Source organism: Eumetopias jubatus, unplaced genomic scaffold (genome assembly GCF_037043125.1).
Source record: "Eumetopias jubatus isolate StellerSeaLion01/CBP00866 unplaced genomic scaffold, mEumJub1_p1.0 scaffold_16, whole genome shotgun sequence".
Taxonomy (NCBI): Eukaryota; Metazoa; Chordata; class Mammalia; order Carnivora; family Otariidae; genus Eumetopias; species Eumetopias jubatus.
In genome coordinates this window covers 25,495,571-25,510,061 of record NW_028274822.1, presented here as the reverse complement: position 1 = coordinate 25,510,061, position 14,491 = coordinate 25,495,571, and the positions used below count along the sequence as shown (strand labels likewise).

The 14,491-nt window shown below is 46.6% G+C and overlaps 1 long non-coding RNA gene across 1 annotated transcript; it reads right to left on the bottom strand.

The window, feature by feature from the left end:
- Positions 1-8,228: 8,228 nt before the first annotated feature.
- On the bottom strand, positions 8,229-13,576 carry LOC114205081 (uncharacterized). The gene is made up of 3 exons (XR_003608310.2): positions 12,629-13,576; positions 11,898-12,013; positions 8,229-8,495 (listed from the first exon to the last, which is right to left on the bottom strand). It is a non-coding gene; the product is annotated as an uncharacterized LOC114205081 (long non-coding RNA).
- Between the last annotated feature and the right edge of the window lie 915 nt (positions 13,577-14,491).

Below are 14,491 nucleotides of genomic sequence, written 5' to 3'. Positions count from 1 at the left end.
TCAGTGGGGAGTCTGCTTGAGATTCTCTCCCTCTCCCTCCCCTTCTGCCCCTCCCCTCCTCCAATCAATCAATCAAATCTTTTAAATAATGTTCCTATCAATAAACAAAATGTGGTCTATACACACAGTGGGATATTATCCAGCCTTAAAAAGGGAGGACATTTTCTGACATGTGCTACAACATGGATGAATCTTGAACACATTATGCTATATGAAATAAGCCAGTCACAAAAGTACAAATACTCTGTGACTTCATTGAATCCTAGGTACTTAGAGGAGTCAAATTCATAGAAACAGAAAGTCAAACAGAAGTAACAGGGGAGAGAAGCATATGGGGAGTTAGTGTTTAATGGGTACAGAGTTTCAGTTTTGCAAAATGAGGAAAGTTTCGGAGGTGGGTTGTGGCAATGGTTGCCCAAGAGTGTGAATGTACTTTAATGCCACTGAACCATACACTGAAAAATTGGTCAAGATGGTAAATCTGATGATATGGATATTTCATCACAATTTTCTTTTTTTTTTAATTTTAAAGATTTTATTCAACAGAGAGAGAGAGAATGAGCAGGGGGGCAGGGAGAGGGAGAAGCAGGCTCCCCACTGAGCAGGGACCCTGATGCAGGGCTCAATCACAGGACCCCAGAATCATGACCTGAGCCGAAGGCAGACACTTAGCCGACTGAGCCACCCAGGCCCCCTATTTTCACCACAATATTTTAAAGTTTTCCTAATTTATGACCCAGTAATCCATCTAGGAATGTATCCAAAGGACATAAACAGTAAAGACAGCAAAGATGTTTGCACAAAACTGTTGACTTAGGTCTTATTTTTGAAAAACTAGAAACAACCTAAGAGCAAAATAATAATAGTAAATAGATTATAGAACGTTAGGAAACACCATGCAGCCATTAAAAAGCTTGCTTTAGAAGAACGTATAATGACATGGCAAAATAGTCATAGAAAGAAGACTCAAAACCGGGCGCCTGGGTGGCTCAGTTGGTTAAGTGACTGCCTTCGGCTCAGGTCATGATCCTGGAGTCCCGGGATCGAGTCCCACATCGGGCTCCCTGCTCAGCGGGGAGTCTGCTTCTCCCTCTGACCCTCCCCCCTCTCATGCTCTCTCTCTCTCTCTCTCTCTCTCTCTCTCTCATTCTCTCTCTCAAATAAATAAATAAAATCTTTACCAAAAAAAAGAAGATTCAAAACCATCTACCCGGGGTGATCTCAATTTTGGAATATGCGTACTGGTATATTTGCAAGGAAAAAAGATCATGAGAAAACAAACTAGTGGTTATCTCTGGGTGGTAGGGATTATAAATGCATTTTTATGTTCTTCTTTATATGTTTCCTAATGTTCCATGATGAGGATGTATTAATTACTTTTATGTGGGGAAAATGATAAATTAATATGAAAAAGACTTTAGAGCCCACAGGAGTATCTCCGGATCCCTGCTGGATCCCGGTATGCTGAGGAAGTAGTTGGCACAGGTACAGGGTATGATTCCAGTAAGCTCTCCTGCAGATGAATCAGACCTGCGATGCACACTGTCTGTCTACAAAGTACCCAGGGCACAATATTGATATTTGTGACAAATATTTTTGATTAGGTAACTGTGGCCCCACATATTTTGTGCTGCTTTGGGGCATCTGCAGCAGTTTTGCTGAAACTTTGGGGATATTTATATCAGCAATTGCCTAAAGATTGTTTGTCAGAAGTAGGAAAGAAACATAAGGTCGGATGTGTATTTCATGCTTGAAGAGGATGTGGTTGACAAGTATGATTCATATGGGTTTAGCTAAAATGTCCAAAACAGTCTTCGTTACATGTTAAATAGAGATATTGGAAGCTGACCAACCGAAACTATAAAATATATTTGAAGAAAAGTTTCCATTTTCAATGGCAACCAAAAAAATAAAATACTTAGGGAAACCATTCCAAAAATATGCATGATCTATATGAAGAAAATTTTCAAACACTAAAGAAGACTTGAATAAATGAAAAGACATACCCTCTTCTTGGATAGGAAGACTCAGTGGTACAAAGTTGAGAATCCTTCTCAAATTAATGTATAATTTAACTTGATCCCAATAGAAATGCCAGAAGGATTTAAAGCAAGGGATATGCAGGGGAACTGACCAGGCTGATAGACTAAGTCTAGAGTTTAAAAAATTGAAAAAGCAGGGGCGCCTGGGTGCCTCAGTTGGTTGAGTGTCTGACTCTTGGTTCTGGTTCAGGTCATGATCTCAGTGCTGTGAGATCCAGCCAGCCCTGTCAGACTCCGCACTTAGCAGGGAGTCTGCTTGAGTTTCTCTCCCTCTGCCTCTCCTCCTGCTCACGCGCGCGCCCGCGTGTGCGCACATGCGCGCGCACACACACACACACTCTCTCTCTCTCTCTCATAAATAAATAAATCATTAAAAAAGAAATTGAGGGCACCTGGCTGGCTCAGATGGTTAAGCGGCTGCCTTCAGCTCAGGTCATGATCCCAGGGTCTTGGGATCGAGTCCCACATCGGGCTCCCTGCTCCTTGGGAGCCTGCTTCTCCCTCTGCCTCACTCTCTCTCTCTCTGTCTCTGTCTCTCATGAATAAATAAATAAAATCTTTAAAAAAAATCTTTTAAAATAAAAAAGAAATTGAAAAAGCAGACCGAGGGACAGGGACGAGTCCAACCAAATGTTAAAAAACATTAATTATAAAGCTGAGTAATATTCCATTGTGTATATATACACTACATCTTCTTTATCCATTTATCTATGGACATCTGGGCTCTTTCCATATTTTGGCTATTGTGGACACTGCTGCTATAAACACTGGGGTGCAGATGCCCCTTCGAATCACTATTTTTGTATTCTGTGGATAAATGCCTAGTAGTGCAATTGCTGCCATTTGCAACCACGTGGATGGTGCTAGAGGGTATTATGCTAAGCAAATTAAGACAGAGAAAGACAAATACCATAGGATTTCACTCATATATGGAATTAAAGAAACAAGAAGATGAACATAGGGGAAGGGCAGGAAAAATAAAATAAGATAAAAACAGAGAGGGAGGCAGACCATAAAAGACTCTTAACTATGGAAACAAATGGAGGGTTGTTGGAGGGGAGGTGGGTGGGGGGATGGGGAAATTGGGTGATGGGTGTTTAGGAGGGCTCTTGATGTAATGAGCACTGGGTGTTATATGCAACTGATGAATCACTAAATCCTACCCCTGAAACTAATAATACACTATATGTTAACAAAATTGAATTTAAATAAAAAAAATTTTAAAAACACTATAAAGTTTTAGTAATTAAAATAATGTTTTACTGACACTGGCATAAATAGAGAGATCCATGCAACAGAATTGAGAGGCCAGACATTGGTTTAAATATATGTGGTTTTGTTCAATTATTTCTCAATAAAACTTTTGAAAAAAGGGCGCCTGGGTGGCTCAGTTGGTTAGGTAACTGCCTTTGGCTCAGGTCGTGATCCTGGAGTCTGGGGATCGAGTCCTGTCTCGGGCTCCCTGCTCAGCGGGGAGTGTGCTTCTCCCTCTGACGCTCCCCCCTCTCATGCTCTCTCTCTCTCTCTCTCTCATTCTCTCTCTCAAATAAATAAATAAATAAATAAAATCTTTAAAAAAAATTTAAAAAAACTTTTGAAAAAATATACAGTTTTTTCAAAGAACCCACTTATGGCTTTGATAATTTTCTGTTATATGTTTATTTTCTATTTTGCTAATTTTCGCCCTTTTTTTAGTGTTTTCTTCCCTTTTTTTGTGCTTAATATGTTCTTTTTTCCCCTTACTAATTGAAATCTACTAATTTGATCACTGATTTTTCGCCTTTCTTTTATGGTAATATATGCGTAAGACTGCATGTCTTTCAGTATGACTTTAGCTGTAGCCCACAAGTTTTGAGTTTGTTTTCATTGTCATTTCATTAAAAATATTTTCTACTTTCCATTTCGCCGTAGATTATTTTATTTAACTAAGAAAAAAAATTTTTTTAGGTTTATTTATTTCTTTCTTTTAAGTAATCTCTGCACCCAACATGGGGCTGGAACTCAACGAGGCTAAGATCAAGAGTCCCATGCTCTTCCAATGGAGCCCGCCAGGTGCCCCAGCCCGCCCCTCCCCCCACGGGTTACTTTAGTCTTTTATTTATTTCTTTATTTGAGAGAGAGAGAATGAAAGACAGAGAGCAGGAGAGGGAAGAGGGTCAGAGGGAGAAGCAGACTCCCTGCTGAGCAGGGAGCCCGACGTGGGACTCGATCCCGGGACTCCAGGATCATGACCTGAGCCGAAGGCAGTTGCTTAACCAACTGAGCCACCCAGGCGCCCCACAGGTTACTTTAGATGTAGGTTGCTTGATTTCCAAACATTTGGGGGATTTTCTAGCTATCTCTTTGCATCTTAGTTTCACAATGGTCAGAGAACATACTCTGTATGATTTCAAATATATATGGAATTTAATTTTGTATGGAGATGGTACCTCAAACCAGTGGAGAGAAAATGGATATCCAATAAATAGCATCAGGACAACTCAATGAAGATATGGGGGAAAAGAACACTGGTTATCTACTTCATTCCATATAACAAAGGAAACTTCAGATGGAGCAAAGATTTAAATAGAAAAACAAAAGCCATAACTATATTAGAAGAACATAAGAGGGAATTCTTCTAAAATTTCAGAGTAAGAAAACTTTTTCTAAACTCAGAAGCCTTAAAAGATTGGCAAATTTAGCCTACATAAAATACCCAAATCTTTGCTGGCCCAAATTACCACAAACTCGCTTTTAGAGGTTAGGTGAGTGGGCAAGTCCTGGGGAGAGGGAGACAGAATTTAGGACTCAGGAAGTTTCATGGCCATGAGATGAAGGAGGGGAAGAATGTCAAATTCTGGGACATGAGGAGAGACAAACATTTCACCATTTTAGAGAAGCATATGGAGGGGCCCCTGGCTGGCTCAGTCAGAAGAGCACGTGATTCTTGATCTCTGGGTCATGAGTTGGAGCCCCACACTGAGTGTAGAGATTACTTAAAAAAATAAAATCTTAAAAAAAATACTAAGAAAAGAAAAGCATATAGGGATCATCATAGCTTTGTCCCCAACTTTCTGGGAGATCTGGAACATGTGCTTCAGTCTTCATGGCACAGCCGTGTCAATCAATGCAATCAATTGTGCAGGCCCCTAACTGGATGTGTGGTCATAGGTGGCGAAAGCCCTCTAGACTGAGCATACTGGGGTAGCTAGGAGACTGGGTTCCGTCCAGATCTAGGTGCTACCACTCAACAAGCCCAGTGACCACAGACACATCCCTAAATCCCAATGGGCCCCAGTTCCTCAGCTGTCAAATAGGGGTGTTATGAGAGGCCGTGGTTAGAAGCACCAACTCTGGAGTCAGACCACCTGGATTGCAATCTTGGCTCTGCCCCTTACTAGCAATGTGCCTCATATTCACATCTGTAAAGTGGGTTGACAAGACTGGCACCTTCCTGGTAGGATTGTTCTGAGAATTAAAGAGATTAATAATTTGATTAATATATGTAAAGCATTTAGAAAAGTACCTGACACATAGTCCATGCTCTGTGAGTGTTAGCTGTAGGGTAACTTTCCTCTATCTTGTTACTATTTAAATTGAACTGTACTTGAAAAAGACCAACTCTTATGCTAAGAGGTAGATGATTTCATTTGTAGTCAAAGATGAAACTTTAAATCCTGACATAAGAGATGCTGGAAAGTCTTTTTCCTTGGGAATTATGGACTCAGTATCAGGAAGAGCTTTAGAAATGATCAATAAAAGAGATCATCCGGCCTGTTTGAGGACTTTCAGGGACTGAGAATTCCCTGCTTTCAAGGAAGACTGTTCTTCCCTTGGCGGACTTTCTAGTTAAAGGGCTGAACCCAAAGTGAGCTGAAGTTTGCCTGATGATAACTTCCATCTATTCATCCACCTCCTGCCTTCAGCAGCCATGCGGCAAATATAATGTACTTGAAGACGCTTACTACATCCTCCCCCTCCTTGCCTATGAACTGAACATGCCCTGTTCTGTCAGGCGATTGTCTCAGATCCCTCACCATCATGGTCACCCTGCTCTGGGGATCCTCAGTTGGTCAGCACTCCTGCTGAAAGTTGGAATGGTACACAGATCACAGTTGTTGGGGTCTGGAATATCCTAGGCATGAGTGTTGAATGATTGAATGAATAAAGTAGTCCAAGTAGTGACATAATATACCAGAACTATCATCTCCCTTTTATTAACACAGCCTCAGATTATATTAGCATTTTCTTTTTTTTTTTTTTAAGATTTTATTTATTTATTTGACAGAGAGAGACACAGCGAGAGAGGGAACACAAGCAGGGGGAGTGGGAGAGGGAGAAGCAGGCTTCCTGCCAAGCAGGGAGCCCGATGTGGGGCTCCCATCCCAGGACCCTGGGATCATGACCTGAGCTGAAGGCAGACACTTAACAACTGAGCCACCCAGCCGCCCCATATTAGCATTTTCAAGAGAATCTTCCAGAACTCATTGGCTTGGGGATGCAGGCATGCTTCCCCCAGCCTTTCCCTCCCTGGGGAGATAAAGCTGAAGGACCCCCTGACTGCTGCCCACCCCTCTGGGAGACGGACAAAGAAGGCAGCACAACACCAAAAGAAATGTGAAATCAGAAAACCAGCACCCTAATCATGCAAAGACAGAAGCCTGCCAATGACCAACTCAAAAAGCCTGTCCCTCCTGATAGACTGAGGGTTATCGGGGCATTTATTAGTGCTGCCCAACAAGTATTTCCCAATATTGAAACGTACTTCCTTGCCCCCTTGAAGTAGGTGTAGCCACCTGACTTGAGAGGGCAAAGTGAGCAACAGAGCCAGTCTATGGTCGCCGTGTGCTCATTTCCCCGCCCTTGGTAATCATGCACACGCACAGATGAAACCCTCTCAGTGGGGGCCTGCAGAGCAGAGCCCCCACCCCTGTTACCTGCCCCCACCCCCGCACCAGCCAGCCTGCGATGGATGTGGAATACAGGTGGAAAATAAACCTTTGTTGCTTTACCACTGGGGAAGAAGAAAACCCAAGAGGATGTCTACTCCTATCTGCGAAACCAGCCTAATCCCAGGCAGTTTGGAGAACAGAAAATGAAATCCCGTGTATACAAAGCCTCCGAGGCCCAGAGGGAGATGGTTTAGAGACTGCCGCCATACCTAGCTGTGAGCTCAGGAAATTTGCTTGCCTACCCCAGGCCTCAGCTTTCTTACCAGTAAAAGAAGGAGATTTAGCTTGATGATCTTCTGCTAAGCTTAAGTCTCTTAGATCACACAAAAAGACATACTTTCTTTAAGATTTTATTTTTAAATAAACTCTACAACCAACATGGGCCTCGAGCTCACAACCCTGAGGTCAAGAGTTGCATGCTCTACCAACTGAGCCAGCCGGGCGCCCCCAAAAGACAATCTTAATGCAAGATGTTCTCATCGGGGGAAACTGAGTAAAGGGTCTACAGGATCTCTCTATAGTATTTCTTACAACTGCAGGTGAGTCTATATTGCTCTTAAAAAAAAACGTTAAGGGGCACCTGGCTGGCTCAGTTGGTAGAGCATGCAACTTCCGTAGAGGGTGCAATTCTTGATTTCAGGGTTGTGAGTTCGAGCCCCGCTCTGGGGGTAGAGATTGCTTAAAAATAAAAAATCTTTGGGGTCCCTGGCTGGCTCAGTCAGAAGAGCATGTGACTCTTGATCTCAGGGTTGGGGATCTAAGCCCCATGTTGGGGGTAGAGTTTACTTAAAAAAATAAATAAATAAAAATACTTAAAAAAAAAAAAAAGATAACCCAACCTTAAAGATGAACTCAGTTCTCAAAGGACGGATTTGTGAGTTTGATGTTACAACTCTGCAAGAGAGAAACCCCTCTAAAAGCCTCCATGGGATGTCCTGGGTATAAGGCAAGCTGGCCCTGTCCCCCGTTCCTCCACCCTGCCGGTGACTCTACTCCACCCATCATCTCCAGGCCCTCGGAGGAGTCTCTGGAGACCCATTCAACTCCCAACAATGGCAAACCAAGAATTCCCATTCTCCTGCTTAACTTAGCCACAAAAACTAAATATTAAAAAAATACAAAAATGTAATGCCATAATAGGTGTCCTTTCACAACGTGAAAACTTTCAAATAGCTGCATTTTTGAGTGCTGGAATGACAAGTAAATTCTGATTGTCATGCTTTTCACTTTTCTAGATTTTCTTCAATAAAAGAAGTTACGGAAACAAACAAAAAAAAACACTTTATTTAAGGAAACAATACAACTCCTGGTCACAGAGGCAGCTTGGTGAGCCAGCCGGTTAGAGGACATGACTGAGACAAGAACCTTTAAGGAGCATTAGCCTGGTGTGGTTTTATCCCCGTGCGGCTCAGCGTCCCCTTCGCTGCACCTCACGGCAGTCCTCTGATGGCCCTTTGAGGTCAGTTCGGGACAGAGCTGCGGGCAGACTCGTCCTTCTAGCTCCAGCGCAGACTTCGTCACACTGTAACAGAGCTCGAATCACCAACATTTCCCCCAGCCCCGATTTTCCAGGACCTAAGCACACAATAGAATCTGAGGAATCTGAAAGACTAAGACTAGTCCGACTAATGACGACAGGGTGACATATTTTGGTGATCTACAGACACAGTACAGTAGTTGGAGACCCTCCTTAACAGTGGGCAAACTGAGGCACAGATGAATACAAGTTTGGTGTAACGTCACCTGGGTTGGTGCTGGTTCTGCCCTTCCTCAAGGTTCCCTCCCCGAAGATGTGCCTGTGCCCAGACTTGCCAGTGGCTTAAAGGGTTCTTACTGCTCCGTAGAGCCGTCCAGTGGAAAACCCTTGTTAGCAAGGATGGGCACGACTATTAGACCATTCTAGATTTTTGCCTTCTGGGGGGAAGAGAGAGGCATGGTGGTCTTTCCCAGCTCTAAAGTCTGAGGTTTGAAAACAGGTAGATTTTATCATTTGTAAATGTTTTATTGCTGTATAACTTACAGAAAAGTGCATGGATCGTAAGCATACAGCTTGGTGAATTTTCACAAACGGAAAACATCCATATCACCGGCGCCCGGGTCGAAACCCAGAACATTGCTAGTACCTCAAAGCTCACTCATTCAGATTCTGCCAGCCACCCCCAACACCGATAACCACTCTTCGGACTCCTCACACCTGAGATTACTTTTGCCTGCTGTTGAACTTTAAATAGATGGGACCACTACATTACTTTTTTTTTTTTTTTTTTTTTTTAGGATTTTAAGTAATCTCTACACCCAACGTGGGGCTCGAACCCACAACCCTGAGATCAAGAGTCCCAAGCTCCACTGATTGCCAGCCAGGCACCCTTAATGTGCTTTCTTTCTTTTTTTTTTTTTTTTTTTAAAGATTTTATTTATTTATTAGAGAGAGAGAATGAGAGATAGAGAGCACAAGAGGGAAGAGGGTCAGAGGGAGAAGCAGACTCCCCGCCGAGCAGGGAGCCCGATGTGGGACTCGATCCCGGGACTCCAGGATCATGACCTGAGCCGAAGGCAGTCGCTTAACCAACTGAGCCACCCAGGCGCCCAATGTGCTTTCTTTTTAAGCAACTAAAAATTTATGTTTACCTGTAAAAGAATTTCAAGATGGCGGTGTTTTTGGTTTGGGCAACACGCAGCAAGCCGCTTTAAAACCACCTTATATAGACCATGAAATGACTTAAAAACCAAATTATTTTACTCTGCCTGATCAACTCACCAACTGTGTCTCAGCAGTCTCTCTCAGGGTGTCTGGGCTCCATTGTTAGCCCATCCCCTTCTCCTTAGGACACCTAAGTCCTGTGACATTAAAACCCGAGCCAGACCAGTTTTTGTCTTGTTTTGTTTTTACTTTTTCTTTTAGAACAGTTTTATTTTTCCTATTTTTTTTTTTTTTTAAAGATTTATGTGTTTGAGAGAAAGAGTGAGAGAGCGCGAGCATGAGCGGGAAGGGCAGGGGGGCAGGGAGAGAGAATCTCAGGCAGACTCCATGTTGAGCACAGAGCTAAACGTGGGGCTCGATCTTACGAACCTCCTATCAGGACCTGAGCTGAAACCAAGGGTCGCACCCTTAACCGACAGAGCCACCCAGGTGCCCCAGAACAGTTTTAGATTTACAGAAAAGTTGCAAAGAGAGTGCAGACAGGTCCCATATGTCCCATACTCAATCTCTCCTATTATTAACCTCTTAACGTTACTATGGTGCCATTTGTCACCAGAACTCAGAAACTGCGCCGGTATACGATATACTGCTATTAACCAAACTCCATACTTCATTCTGGTTCCACCAGTTTTCCCTAACATCCTTCCCTCTTCCAGGATCCACCTAGGATACCGGCTTATATTTAATCCTCGCATCTCCTTAGGCTCCTCTGGGTTGTGATAGCATCTCAAATTTTCCTTGTTTTTGACAACCTTGACAGTTTTGAGAAGTACTGGTCAGGAATTTTATAAGATGTCCCTCACCTGGGTTTGTCTGATGTTTTTCTCATGGTTAGACCAGGGTTTGAGGGAGAGGTGAAGTGCGTTCTCATCATATCAGATCAGGGATGCGTGCTAGTAATAGGACTTACCACTAATGATGTTGATCTTCGTCACCTACCTGGGGTAGTGTTTGCCAGGTATCTCCACTGCAAAATTACTCTTACCATCCTTTCTAAACCACATCCTTGGGAAGCAAGTCACTAAGCACAGCCCTCACTCAAGGCGGGGGGTGGGGTGGCGGTGGAATTAAGCTCTACTTACTTGAGGGGACAATATCTACATAAATTGTTTGGAATTTTCTATATGGGAGATTTGACTCTTCTCCCCCATTTATTTATTTACGCATCAGTCGTTTCTTTGTATCAGTATGAATTCCTTTGTGGATGTTTATTTTATACTTTGGATTAAAATCCAGTATGACGTTATTTATTTATTTATGCTCACATTGTTCCAACCTTGGTTATCAGGAGCTATTTCAGGTTGGTTCCTTTAACATATCCCCACCCTTTTGCTCTTAGAGTACTTCCGTACCTTCTGGCACTACAAAGCTGCTCTAGGCTCATCTTGAGTATTTCCTGCCCCAGGCCTAGAATAGGCCCTTTGCTCAAAGAGTAGATTGGCTTTTTTTTTTTTTTAAGATTTTATTTATTTATCAGTGAGAGAGAGAGAGAGCGCGTGCACAAGGAGGGGGAGTGATGGGCAGAGCAGGTAGAGAGAGAAGCAGGCTCCCCACTGAGCAAGGAGCCCCAGGTGGGATCAATCTGAGCTGAAGGCAAGATGCTTAACCGACTGAGCCACCCAGGCATCCCAGGTTGGTGGCTTTTTAACTCATCTTCTCCCTCAAGATGCAAGCATTCCCCATGGCGGGAAACAGTCTAGCCTTATTATCTAGTACCAACCAGCCATTTGTAAGCAACATTATTATTTTTTTAAGATTTTGTTTATTCACTTGAGAGAGAGAGAGAGTGTATAAGCAGGGGGAGAGGCAGAGGCAGCGGGAAAAGCAGACTCCCCTCTGAGCTGGGAGACCAATATGGGGCTCAATCCCAGGAACAGGAGATCATGACCTGAGCTGAAGGCAGACGCTCAACCACCTGAGCCACCTAGGCACCCGTGTAAACAACTTTATTTATTTATTTTTAAAATTTTATTTATTCATTTGATAGAGAGCACAAGCAGGGGGAGCATCAGGCAGAGGGAGAATCAGCCTCCCTGATGAGCAGGGAGCCTGATTCGGGACTTGATCCCAGGACTCTGGGATCGTGACCTGAGCCGAAGGCAGACACTCAACCACCTGAGCCACCCAGGCGCCCCTGTAAACAACTTTAATCTAGTTCGGTGTTTTGTGGGGTTTTCCCCCGATTTTGGTTTGTTCCTATGATTTAAGTAGCTATGTGCTCACCTGTGTGCCTACTGTCTCTTCTTCCAAATGGTTTTCAGTTTGCTTGAAGTCACTTTCCTCCTTCGCTGTACTTAGACTGTGGTGTAGACCCGCCCCAAGTGAGTCAGGCTGCAGAGCTGGGAGAGTAAATTAGAGAGGTTCTCCTCTGGCAAGGCCTCCAACCTGCCAGCCTGGAAAACTGCTATATAAAGATAGATAAGTAGCCAGCTAGCTACAGACACACACACACACACACACACACACACACACACACACCCGAAAAGGGAGAAGGCACCAGAGGGAGGGCGACAGAGGCATTTGTTCTGAGAGCAAGTGTTCAAAGGGGAAAAACAGGGAGGCACTTGGGCAATCCAGCTGCAGGTCTGAGCTGGCCTGGGGTTTTAGCAAAGGAGGAGTGAGTTCCTCAGAACAAGACCAATTAAAACCTTTTAAAGTAATTGTTCCCCTGCCTTCTTTCAAAGTTGAGCCCTAATCCCCTTCTCTTCATTCTTCCCAACATTCCACCATTTTAAATTAAACCCTTTGCTTCTCTCCCACTGCCACATCTGGCCCATCGCAGAGATGCCACCGCATGCATTTGTTTGCTGGGAGAAGAGGGGGTCCTGACACTTGCTTTGTTTCACACTGAATCACTATGGGCTCTGTCCCACTGGCACCCCCCCCCCCGAAGCCCACACCTGCAGAGCGGAGGGGAGGAGGCAAGGGGCCCCACAGGTTACCAGAGCACTGACCAGTTAGTAAAGCTTCATGGCTGTTTCACCCAGGTGTCCACAGTACTCAGCCTCTCGGATCCTCGGTGGTAAGGTGGGCAGGGCCTCCCCGGGTCAGGGCCATAAACCTGTTATGGCTCCCTGAATGATGTGACACATCAAGTTGACATCACCTGTCCACCTTCATTCTTCAAAAGTCCCTCCCCGTCAGGCCCTTGGTGCCCCTCCGCACAGGTCCTTTTGCAGGAGGATGGTACAAAGGTCTGAAGCTTCTGAAGTGATGGGAGGTTTCCCCATAGTGATAGGATAATATATAATTAATGGACCTGCACAGATCTGAAGGTGACCTTGACCGAGCCATAAATATAACCGGAGTTAGGCACAGAGTACACCACTGAGAAAAGCAAACTGCTCTCACCTCTTTTATTTTTATTCTCATCTCCAAGTTGCCTCTCCATACTATCAGAACATTTTAAGGAAGGAAAACCCAGTCTCATTATTAATGGTTGAGACAGCTCTCCGGTCTCCCCTTTCGGGGTGGAGGGGGCGTCCACTCTCCTAACCCCGGCCGGGAGGGGCGGCGATGTGCCTCAGTCGCTCAGCCAGTTGGTGGCAGGGCTGTGACGGGAACCTAGGCCTCCAGACGCCTCTCGCGTCTAGGCGCTTCCCATAATGGAAGGCTTCGCTCCATTAAAAGTTATTTTAGGAATTCCACAAGCCCACCACCATCCCCCCAAAGTGGAAAATTTATGTAAACGAGTCAAAATAAAGCAACAGTTTCTTAATAAGTATGTTTGGAGTTTCACTCCGGACTCAGGCGAGGGGATGGGGACTTAAAAGGTTCCAGTGTTCTTCTCTATACAGCGAGACTATTTTTAACAATTTAAGGACGCCTTCAGGACCACATCAGGTCCAGCGGTGCACACCCCCGGGCCACCCCCTCAGGTTAGGCAGGATGCTGGTTCCGCCTGGCCCTCTCCGACGCGTCCCCTCCGGGTGACCCCGGCCCCGCCACCCTCGCCACCCCCACCCGCCCGGCACAGGGTGCCAGGCGTGGCCGCGGCGTCTGCCCGGGTCCCCTCCGTAACTGCACCCTTCTCCCTCTCCCCCCACCCCGCCCCCGCCCGGTCCCACTGGGCGGCGAGGGGGGCCAGGCGTCGGGGGAGAGGCCGAGGCACGGGGCCCTGCGGTCCCGCCGCCGCCCGGGCTGGCAAGCGGGCGGGCTAGGAGCCCAGGAGGAGAGGGGAGGAGGAGGGGAGCATTATTCCGCGCGGGGTGCAGGGGAGGCGAGGGGGTGGGGCTGGGGGAGGACGCTCCCGGGGGACTCGGGGAGGCGGGAGACGGGGGTGCTCCCTGCTCCTCTGAAATAACCGCCGGAACAGCCCAGCTTCCCACCCGCTTCCGGGCTGCGGGGGTCAAAGGCCGGGGGTGCCCGGGCCCCGTCGCCCACCGTGCCGGGCTCTGCGCGCGCCCGGGCCCCGGCTCCGGGGGCGCCTGGGGGGGGGGGCGGAGGCGGCGGGAGCGCGCGCGGCGGCGGCGCCGGGCGGAGACCGGGCCCCGGCCGTGCGCCGTCTTCCCGGCGCCGAGCTCCCAGTGCCCGCGCCGTCTCCCGGGGCGCCGCGCGGGTGGCGCAGGTAGAAGCTCGGCGGGGGCAGGGGCCACCCCAGGGCTCAGGTTCCAGCCGCTGGCCGGGCCCGGAGCGGCGCGCCGCCAGTGGGCGGGCCCGGGAGCCGAGGAGGCGGAGCTGCGGCGCGGGCCGGGCCCGGGGCCGACTCCGCCCCCCGGCCCGGCTCCCCGGCCCGGCTCCCCGCCCCCGCCCCGCTGCCCGGGGCCTCCGCGGGCGCAGCGGCAACCGGTGGGGGCGCCCCTGCCGGGCGCCGAGGC